Source organism: Heterocephalus glaber, unplaced genomic scaffold, assembly GCF_053883595.1.
Source record: "Heterocephalus glaber isolate CG9 unplaced genomic scaffold, H.glaber_assembly_v1.0 deba00000331, whole genome shotgun sequence".
Classification (NCBI taxonomy): Eukaryota; Metazoa; Chordata; class Mammalia; order Rodentia; family Bathyergidae; genus Heterocephalus; species Heterocephalus glaber.
Genome location: NW_028258142.1, coordinates 5,044,813 through 5,067,876, shown reverse-complemented (window position 1 = coordinate 5,067,876; position 23,064 = coordinate 5,044,813). Strand labels below are relative to the sequence as shown.

The 23,064-nt window shown below is 43.6% G+C and overlaps 1 pseudogene; it reads right to left on the bottom strand.

Annotated features, from left to right (window-relative positions):
* Positions 1-20,018: 20,018 nt before the first annotated feature.
* LOC101721562 (adenylate kinase isoenzyme 6 pseudogene) lies at positions 20,019-22,040 on the bottom strand (annotated as a pseudogene).
* Positions 22,041-23,064: the final 1,024 nt, after the last annotated feature.

Sequence of the window (23,064 nt, the reverse complement as noted above, 5' to 3'; positions counted from 1 at the left end):
CACATAGCTGGAATTCAATAATTACTTATTAACTGAATTACACCTCTTAGCTTAATTCCTACTGTTGCTAAACAACCACAGAAGCCACTGATGGCTGAGGCAACTCAGTGCAGGACCTAACTGCCAGGGATACACTCATCTTGGGTTCTAATGCTGCAGATGGGCTGTAGGAAAGGAGAGAGCTACTTAAAGTCCTGTTTCTCATCTATAGAATGGGTTTAAAACTATAGCAAAGGAGATTTTTAAGAATTAAAAATTATACATGAAAGTACAACACTTGGAACTGTGCACAAGAAGCAGAAGGATAGAATATATAGCAATGGTTTTATCACTACAGAAGTATGCAACAGCAAAATCCCACACAGTCTTTTCCTTTGCAGTGCTCAAGGGGTGAAGTGGTGAAGGGGAGGAAATACAGCTAGCATTGCTCTCACAGGAGCCCATGTGTTTATCATTGCTGACATGTTCCCTGAATGCATAGACCAGGGAGGGAAATTGCACATAAACGTGTGACCATCTTCCTACAACCTGGGAGCCAGATCATATACCACTGTACTATAGAGTTTATTTTCAGTAGCAAAAATTGGGCATTCTATAGATACAGTCAACAGTTAATAGTATCCAAGCAAGAGTAGTAGTACCCAATCAAAAGTCTTAAGAAGTTGTTAATGACCTTGCAGTCCCACCTTCTGGCATGTTAAAGAAAATGTCCTAGGCAAAATTTCCAGACATTTGGTTTTCTCAATTGGCTAAAATAAGAAGTCACTTAAAAAAAAATTGGATGAGTTTTTTTTTTTTTTTTTTTTTTTTAAGCCAGAAGCTTGAAGGAAGACAGGGAAAGGAAGGGGTTGTGTTAGCGACTGCTGGGACTGCCAGAGAGTGCATGGCCTTTGTCCACCTGGAGAGACCGAGCTCATCCATCAATTTTGAAAATGTCACTCAGAGATACAGTTTTGCTCCTTCTCTCCATATAGATGTAGGCTCTGTGAGGTACAATGATCCATAATTTGAACTTCAGGAATTCTATTTCCAATGCTCCAAATGGCCTTTGGTATATCAGGACACTTCTAGGTCACATCGCCCAAGAACAGAACTGTTCTGGACCCTGAAGATAATTACAGCTCTGCTTTCGTTAGCCATATTTAGGAAACCGTGCATCTATTTGTGTGAAGCTCACAGGATGAAAATGAAGGTGCTCGAGGTTAGGGTGGTGACACACGTATGCTGGTGCCCGGCTCTATATTCAGGTACACGTTACGTTGGCATTTGTTATCTTAGTCACTCTTCTGTTTCCGTAACAAAATATTAAAGACCTTCCACTTCAACTTAAAGATGGAGAGCTTTATTCTGGCTCCATTTCAGTTCACGGTGGCTGACTCCAAGGGCAGAAAATTAGGGTGGAGGAAAAGGTGCTCAACCCACGGCAGCCAGGAAGCAAAGCAAGAAGGGAGGAGCTGGGGACAAGAACACATCCTTCCAAGGTTATGGCACCAGGTACCACCTCTCACCAGACCCTGCCCCCTAATAGCACCTTCAGCTATGAACTCATCAAGAGATGAATCAACTGATGAATACAGCACCCCAGTGATCTAATCACCTTCCAAATACGGGAGGCCTTTGGAGGACATTTTAGATCTAAAACATAGCATCTGTAACAGTCCAGCAAAATCTTAACAATCTTCATGTATTGTCTTTTACCTCTTACTATTTCAAGATGAAAGTGTTCAAGACTGATGCTATAAAGTGAGCATTATGTTGATTTATGCTAATCAGTTTCATGGAGGTTGTCATAGTACATTGTTAAGCAATGACACTGGTAAAATATTCTTATGTCTATGCTTATCTTGCAAACAGCCCAGTGGTGCCAGAGCCAAACACTCAGGGCCCTGTCACTGCAGCTGTTGGATAGCTTATGTCTCTAGTGCATTTGTTAAGAATGGTGTGAAGGGAGGTGAAGGAGTTGGTATCTGTGCCATGGTATGTCCTCCTGAAGAGCAGACAGTGTAAGGAAGTTTTTCTCTTTTGGTCCACACACGATGTATAGTGTGTGCATGTGAGAGCATGTGAATTTATAGTGACTCCATTGCCACATTTTATTTTCCTGACAGTACTTCCGTAGCTGGTGTGCTAGTGTCTCCTGAAGGAGCTGCTGGTTTTAGGACTTTACCACCAGCTCATAAACAGTGAAACTCTACCATGAAAGAGAAAGCTTCAAGAGGAAGTTTGCAGAGATGTTTATTTTAAAAGAAAAGTCTGCAAGGGAGATTGATTTGGTGGTTTTAAATGCTGCTTCTGCAAACCTTCTTGTGCTCCATTTTCGCTTCTGCACATCTGAAGCCACTTTACAGGGAACTGGAGAACTGTGTGGATGGAGGTGGTAGTCCTGGAAATAAAGACATACATATTGCAATAGAGTCAGGCAGCAGAAAGTGATCAGCTCTATTGTCCTCGGCCTGCAGGCAAACTTGCCTCACCTTGGCATCTTGGGAGGTCCAGTCCGTCCTTGTCTGCTTCCTCCTCCCTTCAGCCACTCTCCACCGTGCATTCTGTCCTGACTCTACCTGGCTCTGCTGTCCACTCTGGATCTGTTTGGATAATTGGCTAGTTAATCTAACCGGACAAATCAAAAGAAGTATTATATATAGATTAAAAACTTAGTGTGTGACCATACAAAGATATCCTATGCCTTGCAATTACTCGCTAGTGTCCTTGTATCTGTGTTAAGTTCTAGGAAAGAGAGAGTATGGTGCAGCAAATTTGATTTATTTATGTAATTAATTAGTAATTTTTTTGAGACAGAGTCTTGCTGAGTTGCCCAGGCTGGGCTTGAATTTGTGATTCTCCTGCCTCAGCCTCCCAAGTGCTGGCATTATGGGTGTGAGCTATGAGCTGATCTTGAACTCATGGGCTTAGGTGATCCTCCTGCCTCAGCTTCCCCAGAACTGGGACTCTAGCCACATGCCACTGTGCCTAGCTGCACAGCTTCTTAAAACACCCCGACACTTCTACTGTGTTATGTGTGTGACCGATAACCTAGTGTAGATCTGTTATTCCTCCTGAGATGACAATGTGATGGCACATTATATCAGTATCTGGGAATTCAAGGAGAAATGAGGAACAGTTCTTGTCTCTCAGAAGCTGACATTCAGGGTCATTTTATAATTTGTAACTATTTTATAATCTGTGTGCATGTGTGTGTGTGTGTGTGCTTATGCACACATGCATACACGAAGGTTTGAATTGTGTTCCATTTATCTCCATATGATACAGACCCTCTTTCTGAAGCTTTTGGCAAGTAGATACTCCATCTGAGTTAAATAAAAACTAGTAATAGTGTAAAAGAATATCATAAGAAAGGTGAAACCTTAGTTGTAAGCTACTTGCAGATCCACAATACATGCATAAAGAGCTGAAGGAGAGACATTCTTTTCTAACAATAAAAGACTAGAAGACACCAAGGGGTAAACAAAGTGATTTCGTGGGAAATTCTGGCCCATGATAATTAGAACTGTTCCCCAAGAGATCTTCCCGGGACCCTGTGTTCCATTTTGCTACCTAAAATCGTTTCCACACAGGATTTGTTAAAGTAACATAGCAATAGCTTGGTCTTCCCACCTGTTACGAAGTGTCACTTCAACGCCTAGATTTTAGCTCTGTCGTTTCTCACGCAAAGCAACCGGAGATTAATTATCTACACGGAGCATGCTCCAGGAGCTCTCTTTTTGATCACTAGATTAATTTAGCAGGAGAGCTACTCTCTAAAGGAAAAAGAACACTGGCACCCTGGAAGCGGAGGGTGCCACAGACACTGCACAGCAAGACCTCTTGGAAGAAGTATTGACTAAAGAAGAACTGTAGACCTTGTGCTGTGCATGCTCTACCCGCCATGGATACAGAGGACGGCGCTTGGCCACTTTTCTTCTGGTACAATTTATTTGCAAAGTGAACCAGGTTTCACCAAAACAATACAACACAATTCATTTCATGGCTAGGGTTTAGCATTGCAAAGCAAGAAGATAATAATAACTGTCATGTCCCTGCCAGTAATCCCTGAGGAAAAAATAAATGACAAAATGAGGGGACACCATTTTCATTCCGATTTCTTTCTTTTTCCCTGTTGTGTTTGCTCTTGCCTGGTGTTTGGACTCTAAGAAACATCGCTGTGCAAGGTACCAACTAGACATTAAGCATAGTCCTTTTCTTTTGACATCTGGGATTTGTTTTCCTAGGGAGTGGATATATATGTGGTTTGTAAGGCTTGGGGAGGGGAAGAAGGAAAAAGAAGTGTGAAATTTACCTCACGAATAGAATTATTTAAAGGCCAGGAAAGAAATCCAATGTTTGCTACAGCTAAATGACAGTATTTATTATGTACTCACAAAGGGGTAAAAAAAAACCTGCTGTTGATAATTTTGGCACTAAATTGCTTGCGATACATGAGGGATTAATTATGACATGGCACACTTCATCCTGCCACCTGAATTAGCAGGAGTTTTAAAGAGGGCTCCTCGATCCTCGATGATAGCATCATGTGTCACACAGTGGGGTGATGGATTTCTGTGTGCTTTCTTCTTTACAGGGGAGTTTGATCATGACCTCAGTGGCGTCACCTAGCGCAGCATCCATATTTAGATCAAACGCAGGTACACAGTGGTCGTTATGCATTACCCTCTTGCGTGTGTGCCCAACTTTTCTTAAATCTGGCGTGCTTTCATTGACTTGGTTTTTGAGTGGCAGGTTCATGTAGGGAAGGTTCCATTTCATTATCCGGTGTGAAGGTGATGAAAACTGCTTATAGGCAGTGTCCCCAAATGCACATGTTGTCAGACAGACATGGTACAACATTGGTCCCCACATGGGAGACTGTTGAGTGCTGTTGGTGGAAGGGATAGGCTTGTATACTTGTGGGAGCCGACGGTGAGAGTAGGATACAGTAGAAGACAGCAGAAGGACAATGTCACGGTGATTTGGGTGGCCAGGATGCTTCTTGGTTTCATCTTATCGCACTGACAGGTATATTAGTTAGGCTTCTCTAGAGGAACAGAATCAATAGAAAATATATGCATAAATTTGCAAGGGGATTTATTAGGTAGACAGATTCGAATTGGGAGAATCTACAATGTTGGTCTGTGTGCTGGAGAGCTGGAAGATCCGGTAGTGGCTCAGCCTGAGAAGATGGAAGCCGAAGAGCAAGAGGCATCAAGGACACAGCGCCAGTCCAAGGTTGAAGGTCTGGAAGCTCGTTGGAGAGTTGCCAGTGTAAGTCTGTATTAGAAGGCTGGAGAAACTGAAGAACCATGTGCCAAGGCAATGGTGAAGACTGGAGCTTTTCCAAAACTTCCTTCTTCGACTTTCTTCTTTTTCCTCTTATCTCGTCCAAGGTACAGGTCTGTTGGTTGGTGCCACCCACATCCAGAGTGGATTTTCCTACTTCAGTTTGCTGGCTTCATGTCAGTCATCCACAGACATACCCAGAATTGTGCTCCACTAATCTGCTAGGACTTAGGTGTTTTTTTTTTTGAGACAGTTCTTACTATATAATTCAGGATGGCCTTGAACTCACTAGGTAGCCCCAGCTGGCCTTGAACATATCTGCTGCAGTGCTGGAACTACAAGCATGTGCTACCACACCTGGCTAGGTCTTTCCCAATCTATTCAAGATGGCATACCATGATTCGTGGTCCACAGGGAAGGAATTTTCTAGTCCACAGGCCATAGAACAGAATGTAGCACTTGGACACAATGTGAGGAATTTGGACTTATTACACATCCTCCTCGTGAGTATGAATGTAGAACACTCACAAAGACTTGACACATCAAATTTAGTATACAGAGAAAAAAATACCAAAATCACCCTGGCAAGAGGGCAGAACTTCTATGTGCAATGGGGCAAATGGTGCTAGTATCCCCATTCCATCTCCTAAGGGTGCAGGAATGAGTATTCCCAGAAAGCTGTGGTGTGCATGGGGGCATACAGACTGAGTGGGACATACTGTGCTGCCATATAGCCCTGGTGATTTCTGACCTTTGGGCTTGTGGGGTAGTCTACACTCAGTCCTGCTGGATGTATTCCTAATTAATCGAGAGAACCTAGTTATCACAAACAAAAACTCACTGATAAACTAAAAAGAACAAACACCATGAGGTTTTCAGATTGTAGCTGGGGCTTGGAATTTTATTTTCATGATTTTTAGAGCATGTGTATTTGCAAAATGCTTCCCTGTCATTGTGAGTAGTTTCTCTTGGTGACAATCCAGCCAGGTTCCTTGATTGCTTCTGATGGTGGCACCTGACTAGGATGGTTTGCAAGTTCAGTGACAGGTATACACAGAGAGACTTGGGACCCCAAGGTATCATGGCTCATGGAGCCAGAAGTCTGTCTTCTGATGCAGTGCTGGGAGAGGACGACATGGCTCTTTCCACTGGCCACATGCTCATTTGGTCACAGACTGCAAGTCTCCACAGCACATTGGGTGTTGGCACGTTCCGGCCTAAGAAGCCAGGGAATGAGAGGCAGAAAGTGCTAAGGACGTGTAGAGAACCCAGTGAGGGAAAGAGATCATAGATGCAGGATCAGAGAAGTCATGGGAGTCTGCCAAAAATCCTTTCTAACAGAGAAGTTGGGCCTCATGAAAACCTGGGGGATCCATGGTGGTTTGTTCACCACACCCCTGAGAACTTTACATTTTGTGGAAAAATATGCTTCTTTGAAATGTGTGATGTTATTTATCTAGCCAGAAAAATGATCCTTTATTTACAGGTTTTGCTGTTTGGAAAGATATACCAGATATCTTACCTTGGGGTCCCAAACTATGCAATTCTTGGAGGAATTTACCTGTCCCATTTCTGTTTCTCTGTCCTATTTCTATATCTAATATAAAAGAAAAATCCAATAGCATTGAAGTTAAATAATACATTTTTCCCCTCCTAGAACCAATAAATCTGTTTAAAGATGCATTACTACTTTTCTTGAGGGATAATTTAGACTATGTATCAAAAAAGGAAAATCAATAGCTTTTTCTATTACAAATAATTGCCTGTTTGCCTCTTTTTCACTTTTTCTTTTTTATTTATTTTGGCTTCAACATATTTCTGTTAGGGAACATCTCATGCTTCATGTCTCACCCAGAAGAGTTTCTTTGAGACAGTATTTTGGTGTATGAGCACTTGCTGTCTCCTGGATTTGGGGAGATACTCATATGCCGTACCAGGAGCAGTAGGAGCAGGCCAGGGCTAACGGGGACTGCAAACTCTCAGAGCAGAGTGGTTCACAAACATGTAGGAATGGGCTAGGGAACATGGAGCTGGTGGGTAAGCAGAACGTGATGTCCCCTCCATTGAGGGGAATCCCAGGGTATGAGGCTGGAGTAGGACCTAGTGGCCCCATGAGTGTGAATGACCTCTGTCTTTATCCCAAGTTTGAATTAATTGATTGTAAAACTGCTGTATAAACAGCCCTGCTCACTCCATCCAAGGCCCTTCTGTGAAAGTAGGACTATCATCAGATGGTTGTTTGCTATTCTGCCCAAAGAATATCTGGTTTGAAATTACTAAGAAGATTCTTTATGTTCTGATTTTTATTTGAGAAGAGCCAACATTATGCTGGCTAAATTACATGGAGGGTTGTTAGATCAACTTTGGATATTTAGCCATTCAACAATAACAAAAATTTCAAGAATACCAGGCACAGAGGGGATAATGGACAAATGAGGGCAAGAAAAGTGCCCAGGAACAGCCCAGAGTAGGAGTCCAGGGGAAACAAGGCCTGTTCTCCCTGGGACCCATGGGAGAGCTTGACTGAGATAGAACCACTGAGCTGAGCTGCCCGGGGTGGGTGCCCCTTTGTTACAGGAAAGGTGGGTGGCAGTCGGGGCCCTCAGGAAGTGAGGCATGTCAAATATACAAGCCAAAGGCACAGTGTTGGAGTTTGGATTAGCCCTTGGCAATTGTCCTCTCCACTCTTCCCACAGTGGGAGCACACATGTCCTTTTGGTGATGCTGGCTTTTGCCATGTGACTTCCTGGCCAGTGGCATTATAAATGATGTGATATGAGTACAAACTGCTTTCTCAGGTTGGCTTGGCTCTTCAGCCATGACAAAAACAGGCAGCAAGTAGTGATGGCTCCTCAACCTCAGCCCCAGAACAAACTCAAGGAAAACACATTTTTCAATCCCAAACTGCAGCTTAGAGCTCAGTTATCAGCAAAGCCTATTCTAGTCCATTGAAGGCAAACTAGACTCAATCTGCACTCCCACAAACTTGGAGATGGTTCTTACATAGCACTAGTGAGTGGCTGACTGCTACACTCATGGGGTGGAGCTTGTAGATAGGTACTAGAGTGATGAGCAGGGGTCACAGGTTGGATAACATAACTTTATATTAAAGAGCGAAGAAAGGAGGTCACAGACACATCTAGGGAGACCGGTGATGATGAAAGAGGACTGTGGCAGCAGGATGGCAATTGGCCTAGTGGATATGTGGCCAGAAGTGTGATGAATGATTATTATAGCTGAGCTGTGCTGGGCACTTATGCTGTGAAAGAAACCACCGTAAACACTACCTATTTAATCTGCAGAATGACTATGCAAAGTTAGTGCTCATAGGACTTCTACTTTGTGTATGATGTAACCAAGGCTTAAAGAGGGAATATATTCACTAAATATCCCAAACTCTAAATTGCTCAGCCTAGCCAAGTATAGTGGTACACACCTATAATCCCAGCATAAGGGAGGCTGAGGCAGGAGTTACCATGAACTTGAGGCCAGCCTGGGCTGCATAGTGAGATCGAGGGCATCTTGAAGTACATAGGGAGATCTTGTCTCAAAAAACAAACAAACAAACAAATAAATAAATAAATACTCAGCCAACCTGCTTGAGGCAAATTTAATATTTAATTAATTTCTATATAAAATATAAAAGAAAAATTCAATAGCCATGAAGTTTAAATAGCACCTTCTTCAGGTCTAAAGTTAGGCAGTGTGGAGTGGGGGGAAAGGGTCTGATCTGGGGACCAATGAGAAGGAAAAATTGCAGAAGCCATCACAGACCGCATGGGGGTGACAAGCAAAGAGACAATTGGGAAGTTGCAGAGCTTCTGGCTTGGGTGGCAGAGGGAAAGGCAGGGCTTTGCACCAAGGAGGAGATCACATGAAGGGGATAGAGGAGGTCAAAGTGCTATGGGACATTTTGGTGGAGGGAAACAGTGAGCGCTGAGCATGGGTTCCCAGGCTGGAGGGCACTGAAGATGCAGGGCTGCAGGGTATATGCTCAGGGAAGGGCTGGTGCCCCTGAGAAGGGTGGAATGGGAAGGAAGAGAGGGAGTTAAGACCAGGGGACACCTGGGCGAGAGGCCTGGGCCGAGACAGGAGGCAGAAAACGGTGGTCTGAGCTGTAGGAGGAAAACCAGGTCAGGGTTGCTGTGGGCCTGGTGGGCAACGCTTGCCCCTGGTTGGGAGAAAAGACGGAGTGAAGGTGTGGAGAAAAGATGGAGTGAAGATGTAGAAAAAGGATTGGGAATAAGGACCAGGCAGGAGAAAGAAGAGAAAGATTAATAGGTTTGATTCCATACAATTTTTTAAAAAGTCACTCACATAGATTAAAAAAGAAAAGAATAACAAAGTGAAAAGGTATTCCTAACAATTAAACTGGAGAAGTACTAACATTACTAGTGCATAGAGCTGGATATTTGAAAAAGAGTAATAAGACAACCAGTTTAAAAGGAAAGGGAGAAGACAGAAAAAGATAGGTCGCTTTAATAAAGAAGAAAGGATCAATAACAAATAAAAATATAATAATGCCTCTGGCCTCAAATGAAATGTCAAAATATTCACTTTGGTTATGATTTTGCAGGGACCTAGTGAGATGGACAAACTCACATACTGGTCTTCGTATGACACATGGATTCAACTATCTTTATAAGTCAGTTCGGCAATATGCTGCAAGAGCCTTCAAAATGTATGTCTCACTTAGTGCAGGTGTTTCTATCAGCAGGCACCCCGAGAAGTAATCAGTGCACATACCAGGGGCTAGAGGTCCAGGAGGCACATCACACTGTTACACAGAGCTGCAAAACTCTAAACACCAGTCGTGCACAAACTTGAGGATGTGCCCAAGCAAAGTTTAGCATATAAATAAAATAGGATACCAAGAAACTGTTTTCAAAAATTGTGTTTTTTGACATGGGGCATAAGACTGTGTTTTACATTGAAGTTAAAAACAAAGATACATAAAAGTATGAATCCACTTTTACTTTTAAAAAGTGCACTTCTATGAAAAGGAAGTGTGCATGGGCTTGAAAATTACTAGTTACCTCCAAGGTATAGGATTATATGTGATTTTATTGCCTTCTCTGTGTCTTTCTTTATGTTTCAAATGTGATAAAATTATGCTCATTATTTGTATTTAGAAAAAAGAAAAAAATGAATGGTATTTTTTTCAAAAAGAAATTCCAGTGAATGGCTGAGGTGGAGGGGCTGGTTTCTGAGGTGCACGATTCGATTCTGAGACAGAGGAGAGGTATGAGCAGAGCTAGGGCCCTGGAAACAATTCCAGAAGCAACATCTAAGATGGAGCACAGGGCATGGAGTCAGGAACACAGTGGGGAGCTGGCTTTGGATAGGAAAAGGGTGGTTCTTCTAAGCAGCAGGAGAGGCACGAGTGGCACAGAAATGGGGATTTGAAGGAAGGGGATGCATGAGGGTCAGGGGGCTCAGGGCTGGTTTGCTGAGTTGTCTTAGAGAAGTGGCAGCCAGGGCAATGTGGGCTGGGGGGCTGCAGCATCGATGACCTAGTGAGGATGGTTGTTTGGTGGAGCTGTTCCATCAAATGTGTTTTCATCCATAGACTCAGCAGCCCTGGGATGGAAATAAAGACTGAATGGGGGCAAGACTGGATTTTGGCGGTTTTGGGGAGATGGGCACAGGGCTGAGTTCTGTGAGTCAGACTCTGAGCTCCAGGAAGTCAGCACTGTTGGGGGCACATTGATGCAGGAGAGGGGCCTCCCTCAGAAGCCTGGCAGTTCCATGGGGCAGACAGTCACAAGGCAACCTGAGTAATTTTGTGGGGTGGCCTTGGGTGTGTTGTACTTCTAACAATCCTGATGAAACCCAAAATATGGCCCAGGCCTTCTTGCCACGAAGTTGTATGGAGCAGTATACACGAGGAGTGTAACATATACCACAGTGCCAGCCCCGGGGACCTGCACTAAACAGATCCTACTTCCCAGGATATCTCTTGCCTGTCAGTGAGATTCATGTCACCAGCAACTATTGCTGTTGTGTTCTAAGGACCACAGATTCAAGTGTCTCTCACTGCCAGACAGATACAGAAAGGAGTGATGGGAGTGGGGTAAGTGAGAGGGAACAGCAGGGCCTGAAGTCAACCAGAGATTGATGGATGCTCTGCCTAAAGGCATTTAAAACCATTTAAGGCTGGGGATTTAGCTCAGTGGTTCTGCCACCTGCCTGACAAGTGCAAGGTCCTGAGTTCGATCCCCAGTACCAAAAAAATAAAATTAAATAAAACCACTTAAGACCTCACGCCTGCCCACCCCACCTGTTACAGCCAGGGCATTACTTTTCTGGCTGACATTACTTTTTTGGCTTTGCTCATTGAATGTCTCTGTGCTCATGCCACTGCGGGCTGGTTTCATTGCCCTCAAACCACCTTGAGCCTGTCTTCATGGGCAAAATCGCCCCCTTCTCCTCTTGAAGAAAGCGTGTCACAGGGGTCATATACTGACCAAGGTACTTCAGAGAGACCTGCTCAATTCACACTACCGCAGAGTTGAATTGAAGGGTGTGATTTTTGTGCCCCAGGGGATATTTGGCAATATATGGAGATATTTATGGCTGGCGTGAAGCAGTAGGGACTTGGGTGCTGCTGGCATTTTCTAGGCCAAGGCCAATGATGCTGCCAAACATCTTGCAATGCAGGGGATAGTGCCCCACAGCAAGGAATTATCCAATCCAGAGTGCCAACTGCCCCTAGCATGGGCAGCCTGGCACTAGTAGGCAGCTGCTTCTCTGTGTCTGCCATTCATGAGTGGGAGCCATTTGGGGCTGGTGCTGTCACTCTTGGCCCCCTGGCTTTATCTTTTCACATCCACTGTAGAGATGACTGAATTTGTTTCCTCAATGGCCACCATACCTTCACTTCTACTTCCCTACCACTTGGCCTGTCCTGGGCTTCCCTTTTCCTTTTTTATGGTCTTTTCTCGAAAACACTTCCTAGAAGTTTCCCTGCAGTTTCTACCCACAGTGCCATGGGAATAATCAGGCAGCACTGTTTTCATGGTGCATGGGGCTCAGATCAAAACTTTAACCTGGGTTCAGCAGGACAAGGCTGTTGAGGAGATGGTAGGCAGCCTGAAGAATTCTCCTTTACTCCTTTTTCCTACCACAGGTCCATGGGGGTTATACTAGGGTGGTGACTGCAGATGACCTAGTACACAAGACAAGATGCAGGGGTCACAGAGAAGGGAAATCACCCACTCATGAGCATAAATAGGATGGCGTTCAGTACCAGGCGCTGGGCCTGACTTATGGAAGGACAAGTTAAGTAAGACAAAGTCCCTAGCCTTCGAAAGCTCTCACTTGGAGGACAAAGTACATGCATGAACACACAAGTGGAATTCCAAACTATTAAGGACAAGGTCAGAGACTTACAAGTGTCATTGGAGGAAAGGAAAGTCCCTAGTAAGTAAAACTCCTTTATAACTTTCACACTGTAGGAATAAAAACATTCATTCATTTATTCAAAAAACACCATTTAAATTGAATATCTACCAAAAAAGCCACATATTTTCTCAGTGTTTAGAACACAAAACTAAGCAAAGAAAGTAGAGATGTCCCTTCTCATTGAGCCTAACTTCCAGTGGGAGAAGACAAACCCTTGGCAGTGTTGACAGATAATCACATGGCATCGTTAGTGGCGGGGGAATCTGAATGGCAGAAGGGCTAGCACTTCAAGCAGAGGGGTCAGCAAACACAAGGCCTGAGGGCAGGGGTGGGCTACAACCACAGAGGGAAGAAAAGCCAGCATAGCATGTGAGGTGCTTGGTGGTGGGATACATACGAGGGGCCAGGAACTGAGGGGACCATGGTAAGGAGTTTGGATTTTATTCTAAGTGCCATGCGGAGCCACTGAAGGGTTTCAGTCAGGGAATTAAAATGGTCTTTGTTTTTCTCATAAGCCCTATGAAGGATTTGCATAGAAAAGAAGCCAGGAAAGAGCAAGAGGCTCATTGATGTTGCTCAGAAGAGAGACGATGACAGCAGGCAACAGGAGTGGGTAAAGTGGTGGCCTGCATGAGGTAGGATTAGGGCCAACTGCGAGGACCCACAACTTCAAGTATAAGCCATAGCTTTAAGAAAAGGAAAGTTTATTTTTCTCTCAGAATTATAGAAATGCAATCTAGTCCTGGGAGGGTATTCCACTGTGCTAGGGATCCCAGATTTTCTATCACATCCCACCATACATTGCTTTCATTTTGAAGTGACCTTATTGTCCATGATGGCTTAATTAGCTCTAGCCATGGAGTCTGCATTCCAATCCAAAGCAAAGAATAAACAGAAGAAATGTATTCATCTTTCCTTGAGCTTTTGATGGCTGTTGGCTAGCTGCAAAGAAGGTTGGGAAATGCCATTTTTTATGTACCCAGCTAACATTCCTGGGCAGATTCTATTTCACGAAGAGGAAGAAAAGGCTAAATGTTGGGGGCCATCCTATGTGAATGGATTTAAAATGGGGTTTAATTGTAAAGTCCACCGAACTCACTACAGATTAAGTAACAGTTTTAATTGTAAAGCGTACTCAGTATGAAAGGGAAATGCATTTTTAGGGTATGTGAGAAGAAATAAGATCAGATAATCTAGATAAGACATCTATGCATCTTGTGTTATTCCAGCAGAGAATAAATTCTGTATAGAAAAACCATGGTGATGTGTGTATCATTACAGCCATAAAAGGTAGCAACACTTGGTCCTAGAGTCACGATATGTTATTCATCTGTGTTACCAAAGAAGGAGGGGTCTTGTCCAACCTTGTGACTGAGGCCATGTCCAAACGTGGAAGCCAGTAGCGCTCTGTTGATAGATTTAGCAAAAGTCATCAAGATCTCCACTCATTCTTCTACATATGTCCCCCGAATCAGTCCAAGTTCTCACAACAATGGGTCACACAACTTCGGCTTTTGGATGGACACAGTCAACACATATGTTATGAGGACTCCATACCTGCCTTGTTCTTTTCTTCCACAGTACTTAAAGAGAAGAGCTGTTGGAGAGCTGTACTGACCTTAGACTTTCCTGTAGTAGCTGAGAATATGGTGTGCCTGATTTCTCCTTCCCTTTCCTCCACTCCCCTTTCCTCTCTTTCCCTCTCTTTTTCCTCCCTCAGTAGAGCTCTGACATAGCTATAGGTGCTTCTTTTTCTTGGAATTATATGATTCTAGTTGTGGCCAAGATTTCTTGATGGCCCCAGAGAAAGGACAGTTCACCACACACCATGGTCACCATAGCTGGAGCTGGTCCTTCTGAGGTAGAGAAACACACTCAGGAAGAGACTATGGTCAGACCAGGAGGTGACAGGATGTGGCCCTGGTCACAATGCAGACAGCTGCTCCAGGGCCATTTTTGGTCCTCTCTTCCAGGACTCTCTTGAGTTGGTGATGAAGGGAATGCTACAAGGGACATACATTTTGAACTATGCAAACCCTCTAGCCTCTTTGGGGATGTGGAAACAGTCCAATTTTCCTTGTATGTTATCTTAAGAGATGATCATTTGTGTCACAACTTAACACTTGGCAATGAATTCTGGTATATCTATTTTCCTGAAAGATGGAGTGGACTTTTTTTTTGAATGCAGCATAGTCAGCCCCATACTAGAAAGCATATTTAGATATTCCAATAGCCAAGTAGGAGAACTGGTGAAGTTCCTTGCTTTGAAAGATGAAATTGAAAACCTAACTCTAAACTGTGGACCAATCCACTCAGTAGCCCAATCACGTGGAAATGTGTTCTAGTGCCTGTCATGGAGTGGGGCATTGAATCTCAGCCTCCCAGAATTATCACAGACTGAAAGAAGATACATTTATTTTCAAGATCAGCTCAAAAGCCCCAGTGGGAAAAGTCTCCAGGAGATGGAAAGTGCTGTATTCTGGTGCAAACACGCAGTATTTTCTACCTACCTCACGGGAATATATGTTTTACAAGTGAGATGAATATTATCTCACAATCTGCCACAACACCTAATATCTATCACATTTCAAAATGAATATAATTACAGCATAAATCTTGGCATTGGCAATTTTCTTCTCTCTCTGAAAATGTTTTTTAATTGAAAGCATTTTAAGATTTGAAAGAAAATGTAGCAGTTATTTTTGTTAGATACTTTAAGTGTGTTTAGTTACTTGGGAATGAAATAGCTGTTCCTTCAAAGGAAAAAACAATCCTTTAGGGTGAAGGAGACAACTGTATTTGGCAGAAGGATGACCTGGAGCCACAGTTACTGGAATTTACAGAATGAATGAATGACAGCACAGTCTACAGGAGAAGATGCAATATGCAGATTCTTAAGTCCAAGGGACTTCTTTGACAATTTTGAGGCAAAAAAACATACAGGAAAATCTGAATGGGTGTGCTTTTCTATTAATATTATTACAGCCACACAGCACTAGACATCTTGAAAAGAACACTAATAAAATAAACTGTACTGTTGACCATTAACTTCCCATAAAAAGATACCTTTCTGATTAACATTTAACTTGTTTCTTGATAAAATTGTCCTGTGAATTTAGATTACCTAGTTTACGCTGAGGAAATTCAGTTCTTACAAAAATTGGAACATTATATATATTTTCTTTTGAATAGACCTTTGAAAATTGTGAATTACTCAAATTGTAAAATATAGAAGCCTTCCTGGTATCATTTTTTTCTTTTCTATTAGGAGATAATATTCAGAATTTACAGGGCACTATGTTTAAGTGATACATCCGAATTTAACTTTTAGGTGACAAAATGAGCTTACAGTTTTATCTGTTATTGTGTTGTTTGCAGGTGTTTTAGTTACTTTTCTTGTTGCTGAGACAAAAAACTCGACACCCAACTTACAGGAGGGAAGGTTTATTTCAGCTCACAGTTTGTAGAGGTTTCGATCCATGCTTGGATGGCTCCAAGGAAGGGCAGCATGGCAGAGCAGCATGGCAGAGGAGAAACAGTCCATGGCCTGGCAGGGCAGGCAGAAGGCAGTAAGGAGAGAAGTAGCAGAAGAAGCAGTAAGCCTTCTTTCTGTCCCGTATGTTCCATCCAGACTACCCACCCACCCTTTGGGCACTCACACCTAGGGTTGAACTTTCCATCCATTATCTACACCCACAACTATGCTTAAGCAGTCAGTGGACTAATTTAGTAATCACGCACTGTTAATCCCAGCATCACACTCCCTAGAACCAGCTACCTCTGAAAAGCCCCACCTATGAGCACATGAAGCCTTGAGAGGACATCTAGATACAAGCCAAAGCAGCAGGTATGCTCGAAATCTTTGCTCTGTCCTATTTTATAAACAATCAACCCATATTATATTGGGACAGACAGAACCAATTTGATTCATAATATCCATACCTCTGGATCCGTGAAGACTGGAGAGCCCATGTTTAAATGTAAAAGAAGAGGAGAGGGTGGAGTGGAGATGGGGATGCTCTGTAACTTGTGGGGACAGTTTCGTTGGCACAGTAACCCCCCATCTGTGCTGTGGAGCTGCATGTTCTGGCAACAAAAGTAGACACTTGGGATACAGAAAAGGCACGTTTCAAACACTGTTTTTTTTCATTTTCTCTTCCTTATTCTTCCTTTCTTTTTGACCAAATATTTTTCATTGATTCTTAACGACAGAAATACTTTCAGAGGGATAATTTGAAGATTTTGGCACAAATATGATTATGAAAACCTTGGAACATTTCTGCGAAATTCAAAGTGCTTGAGATTTGCTTTCAGCCAAAGCTGGGTAGAAACTGCAGTCTCTCAGTTCGGGCTACCAAAACTGATTAGCAGCTCTGATGTGGTTCTTTATTTCCATGACTTTGAATTTTTTAACTATAAAAAATAAAAACAATAGGGCCAGGGATTTAGCTCAGTGGTTCCAGGGCCTGCCTCACAAGCACAAGGTCCTGAGTTTGACCCCCAGTACCAAAAAAAAAAAAAAAAAAAGGAGATAAAATATACTTTTCAAAAATGTTTGGAGATTAAATGAATGTACCAGATATTGTATTAGCAAGATAAATTTTATTAAGATCACTTAATAAAAATAATTCAAAATTACAGCTACAATAAAAATTAATAACTATTCCTATTATTTACAATGGTACCATAAATCAAAATTTAACATTATAATAGACATATTTTTGATAAATATATTTAAAAGTCTTAAACTTGAGAAATTTAAATAAAAATCTAAAATATGATAAATGATGCATTATAAAAGAGGAGAAAAGAGAGCCAATATATAATGTGGGGTAAAAAATCAGCTATTGGGGGAAAAAAAGTTAGATCCTCCTTTCTCCTTAGAACATATTGCAAAAAATTCCTGATTAAAGTAAAGGATTAAAGTAAAATAAGAAACTATAGAAATATAAGAAAAAAATGCTAGCTAAGTACTTCTAAGGACAAAAAGCAAATAAGTGATAAATATGTCTTACTGAGGGTCATATACTTTATATGTCAAAAATTATAAGGAAGTAAGAGGGGAAGGGGAAAGGAAAGAGGGAAGGAAAAACTATGAGAAAAGAAAATTATGGAAACAAAGTCTTTGTAATTTTCTCAACTTTCAAATACCTGTGCCAATTTCTCTGGCCTCTTTTTTGAAACATTTTTTGGTTTTTTGAGACAGGGTCTCGCTCTGTAATTTAGGCTTGCCTTGGACTCACTACATAGCCCAGGCTGTCCTCAAACTCTCAGCAATCCTCCTGCCTCAGCCTCTTGAGTGCTAGGATTACAGGTGTGCACCACCACTCCTAGCTTTCCTGACTTCTGAACAATTAATTTCAGCTATTTCCATCGTGGGAACAGACAGGGTCCCTGCACCCCATTTGTGTCTCAGTTCCCCCTTCCTGGTACAGGACCACACACCCTCTTGTCTCAGCAGAGCATCACCTCGTCACAGCTGTCCAGCTGCTTCCTTCCACCTGCGGCCCCAGAGCAAGAGGAAGAGTTTAATGTAAGTTGCAGAGTCAGTTGTGCACCCTTCCCCACCCCAGCCAGAAGTCAGAGGCCTCAGACCCGGGTGTTTCCAGGAAAGTTCTTTCCCAGCTCCATCTGTAAGGAGAAACTGCAGCCTGATTTTTATCATCAAGTAGCTTCTTTACTCCCAAGATAATGATGTACCCACTGCATGCATCCTTTATTCATTTACTCTCTACCTCCTAGAACATCTGTCCAACCAGGGATTATTGAAGATACAGCTGTGCTGGGGAAAGCGGGTCATGCACATAAGCAGGTACAGCCTACTGTGGCAGAGGCTTTAATTGGTTTGTTCTTGACAAGCTGTGAGGTGGGGGCACTGAATGGAAGAACCCATTCAATGGGGGAACCGGGAGATGGTCAAGCTGGATGGGGGCTTAGGAGGGATGTGGGTAGGAGTTCACTAGGCAGTGAGGAAAAATGTGGGCTGGTAGAAGAAATGCGGGTAGCACAAAATGGATGTAATACAGAAAGGTCAGCGATACTCACAGAGTCGGCCCAGTCCTGTGGACACCAATAGCCCCTTACTAGGGGGCAAGGTCCTAGGTTGTTTTCAGTGATGTGGAACAACCCAGGATGCTCACAGGTTCTGGATGAGTGTTGCTTAGGGCATCTCTTCGGCCTTCACAGTCCCAACATACAGAGCATTGTGGGCATCTGGAGGTGGCAACCTCATTTCTGGAATTGCCCACTCTGCTCCCTCTACCTGGAATGCCCGTTTCCCACCCCTTTTCCCATTTATCCCTCAAAATGCAATCAGATAAAGTCTGCAGCCTTCCCAACTCTCCATCTGCTTAGATGCTCTTGTCTTTCTTGTCCTTTTCAATCCTGCCATGTTTTTGTCTGTTAATTTATCTCTCACCTCTACAGGGTGGGAGTTTGCAGAGGGTCCTTCATTTCCCTGTCTCCCAGGGCCTGGTAGATGCTGTGAGTGAACCCTCAGGAGGACTGGCCAGTGCCTACTGGCTGACCTTGGGGACAGAGCCTGTCAGGAAAGAATCTGACTTCAATTTGTCTTGTGGGTTCAGAGTCCTATGCCTTGTGTTTGCTTGCCTCTCAGGTGTCACTGCTCCCTCCTTTGCCATGGACAGCTTGTTCTACTTCTTCGATGCCAAGCTCCTATTTCAGTGGGCTATCAATTTCCCTTCACTCTTACCCACTGTATCACTTTCATAAGACTGCCACAGCTAAGTGGCCCAGACCGGGTATCTTACATGGCAGAAATGTATTGCCTCACAGCTCTGACTCCCTGAAGTCCCAGGTCAAGGTGTCTACAGGCTTTGTCTCTCCTGAGGTAGTAGATGGCTGTTCTCTCCATCTCTGCACATGCCATCCTTCTCTGTGTCTCTGTTCTAATCTCCCTTTAAAAAAAACAAGGACACCAGTCACACTGGATTAGTCTCACCCTAGTGACCTTAATCATCTTCATTAGCTCCTTAAGCTCCCTATCTCCAAACACAGTCACCGTTTCAGGTCCTGAGGGTTAGGGCTTCAACATATAAAACTGGGGGGATGTAACACCTGCTATTAATTGGAGTTGCCTTTGCTTTTTAAAGTTATTCTTATTTCTCTGTTCCTTTGTGGACTTCAGTGGAAATCACTTCTTCATGGCCCAAGCCTTCCTGAATCTTCTTTTTTCCCATTTGATCAGATTTATTGTTTAGCAACGATGCATATTTTAAATGGTTAATAATAATTGTGTTTGTGGTTGTTTAACTTTCTCATGGAGAAAAAGAAACCCAGGCATAAAAATACCTGCTGGGCCTTCCACACAGTTTTGCTTTTTACAGATACTTGGGGGCAGTGTCTATGAAGTGGGCGGAGAGGCACCACCGTGTGACCAGGCCCGGGTTGTGACCTTTGACCCACTGCTCAGTCCATCTCAGGATCTGGTTTCTGTCATCCTCTCGCTCTTCAGGCGCATTGCTGGGCAGCTGGTGCACGATATCTTCCTTGTATGATAACATGGCCTCTTCATAAAGAACTTGAAAAGTCTCACTCTCTATACTGTCTCCCAGTTTCTTCTCATTATAACCCCTTGTTTCAAGTCTTTTGTACAATATACTGTTATCTGTTCTCAACACGAAAACTGCATGAAACCATCGTTCAGGAAAGAAATCACAGCCATGGTAGTCAACAGTAACTCCACCTTCTGCCTTTTGGTTCTCTAACTCATCAACTACTTTTTCTTCATCTAAAATGGGACACTCATACTCTTCATCGTAGCCATTATATAACGCCCCTTCTCGAGCTACATCACCCACATTAATGTACTTTAGTCCTGATCTGGATGCAAGTTCTTTGCTTAGTGTGGTTTTTCCAACTCCTGGTGTACCCGTGATCAGGATGTTTGGAAGCACGATAGTTCCCGACGCCTCGGCCAGGGTGCATCAGCTCGCTCTCCTAGCACACTGAGGGGCAGAGCTGGAAGGCAAGCCTTCCTGAATCTAGGCCCCTGCCCCATTGCTTCTGTGTGATTCTTATTCTGAGCTGAAGTCTCCATCTTCTCCTTGTCTCACATTCCCTTCCTGGCCCGAGGTGAGTTCCCTTCACTTATTTATCTTGACATTGTTATCAGTTTAGTTCTTTTTTTCCCCTCTTTGTCTCTGGTACTTAACACTGGACCTTCTGTACCAGTGTTACTTATTACTGAATTCACCAAAAGATTTCTGCACACCTACTATGTGGTGGGGAGGTCTTGGCAGCCACTGATGGAAACAACCTCAATGCCTCCCTTCAGGGTACAGAATTTCCTGAGGGGCATCAACTCATCACCAAGCACAGGTAAGAGCCTTGAAAGCAGAGTGCACTTCATAGTGCATTCTTCAGAGTGCATTCTCAGATAGCTTGCCTTAGTGTCACCTGAGACACTCAGGACACAGACTTGGTGCTTTAGCCATACTGGGTGCTATGCTGGCATCAACACTTTGTGCAAGAACCAAAAGACTTCTGAGCACAGCAAATAAGAAATGTGACTGTCTTGCTATAACAAATGAGGGGTAAGTTGAAATGACCATTCTTGCAGTGGTAATGTTCGGAAAAGATGCAAGGAGGGCATGGTGTTTAAGCATGGCTTGAAGGGTGGGTGATGGCCCACTGGTGGCAAGAGGTAGGGGAAACGCAGGAAGGTGAGTTAGCAAAAACATCAGGAAGTGCATGGAAAGCTCAGGAAGTATGGGGAGGCCAAGGCCAAGTGGAGGCTGGGCAGGCTGACTGTGCAGGGCTAAAGAGAGATCCTGTGCTGTGCATGCTGGGGGTGGGGTGGGGGGTGGGCAGTTTTCCAGGTTGAGGATAGGCTGAGATGGGCATCATGCAGGAGCATATATACCTTTGCTTAGATTCAGACCTGGCTTCTCTACTCTTCCCACGTGACAGCACTGACTATGGGGCTAAGAGGAAGCCAACCCCAGTGCCCTACTCCTGGGAGTTCTGGCTCAGGGTGGTCCATACACCTTGAAAATACTTTGCTGCAGTGGGCACCACTGCTTTGCATAAACTGCAACTGGCAGTCCCCTCATCAAACTCTCTCATTCCTAGTGGTACTTATGGATGTTTGACCCTTGAGGAGATCTATCACTTTCTGGCCTGCTCCAAACAGTCCAATAAGATAAATTTCATAAATCTGAGTGCAAATCCCTGTTTCCTCTACAAGGAAAGATGTTTTTAACTTTTAAGCTCCTCTGATGTAAGAACAATGACACTTATCTAACACAACTACTTCTCCTTTTGCTGTTCTGTTCCTTCTTCCCCAAGTCTTCTACTTTTTCTTGTGTCTTTCTGCTATTAAACAGGTCCTTAAGACCCATTTTGGCAGGCCCAAGCTAGGAGGGAAACTGGTCCCAAGTTGCTGTCCCTGGTGGTGACTTTGGGACCCTCCTCAGCTTCCCTCTATGTTGTTCACAGCATGATCACACACACATGGTTTTCACAGGAAAACTATGCTCCTTCCAAAGCAAACTTTCCTTCTTTGCCATCCCAGAATGCAGCTGGGGTGAAGTCTGTGCATCTTAGCCACACAAAAGATGCTCATGTGACTGTCATCTGCTCCAGGAAGAAGGTGCAGATGCCCTGCCTTAACAATGGAGAAATGGAGTCAGTGTATCCAATGGATCCACCCAAGACTGTGCAGATGGTCCTCCCCGTCTTTCCTGGTTTGGGGTTGTATAGACCATTCAAAATTTTTTCATTTTATCTATGAATGGCTTTAGGATATTAGCTGTTGACACTGTTGCCAAATTGAGAATCATGGGACAGAAGACAGGGCAGGGGGATCTGTTTTCTTTTCTTTGGAAGAAGATTTGCATCAGGAGACCTGCACAGTAAGATGAGAGGCAGCACTCTGCTAGGGTAGTGATAAACCCAGACTGCATGTGTCTATTCAGTCACAACTGAGTTAGGAGCAGCGCCCCCCCCCCCCCCAGCCCAATCTGCTAAGGCTCTGCTTCCTGGTGGCCTGTGCTGAGCCATGAAAAGAGAGTGTAGCTATCTGCTCTGTTGTCAGCCCATATGCCTGACCCAGGCTCATTAGGCAAGACAATCCCTCATGACGGGAGCAGTGTTATCCTGTTGGAGGTGATGCATCTGGAACCACACATTTCAGCACATCTGGAGAGTAGAGAAAAAAATAACCCAGAAGCAAAGCATTGGTAAATGTCAGCTGTTTATTGACTTTCCAATTTGGAAGGGAAATACTAAGCAAAGCAACTGGAGTTTCAGTCTGGAGCCCACCACTAGGGGCCAGGGGGTGGTGGAGAAGTGGCTCAATCTGGGAATGAGCCCTGCCTGGGCAAGCAAGCATCTCCGGAGAGTCTTCTGCCAGAGCAAGCGAGT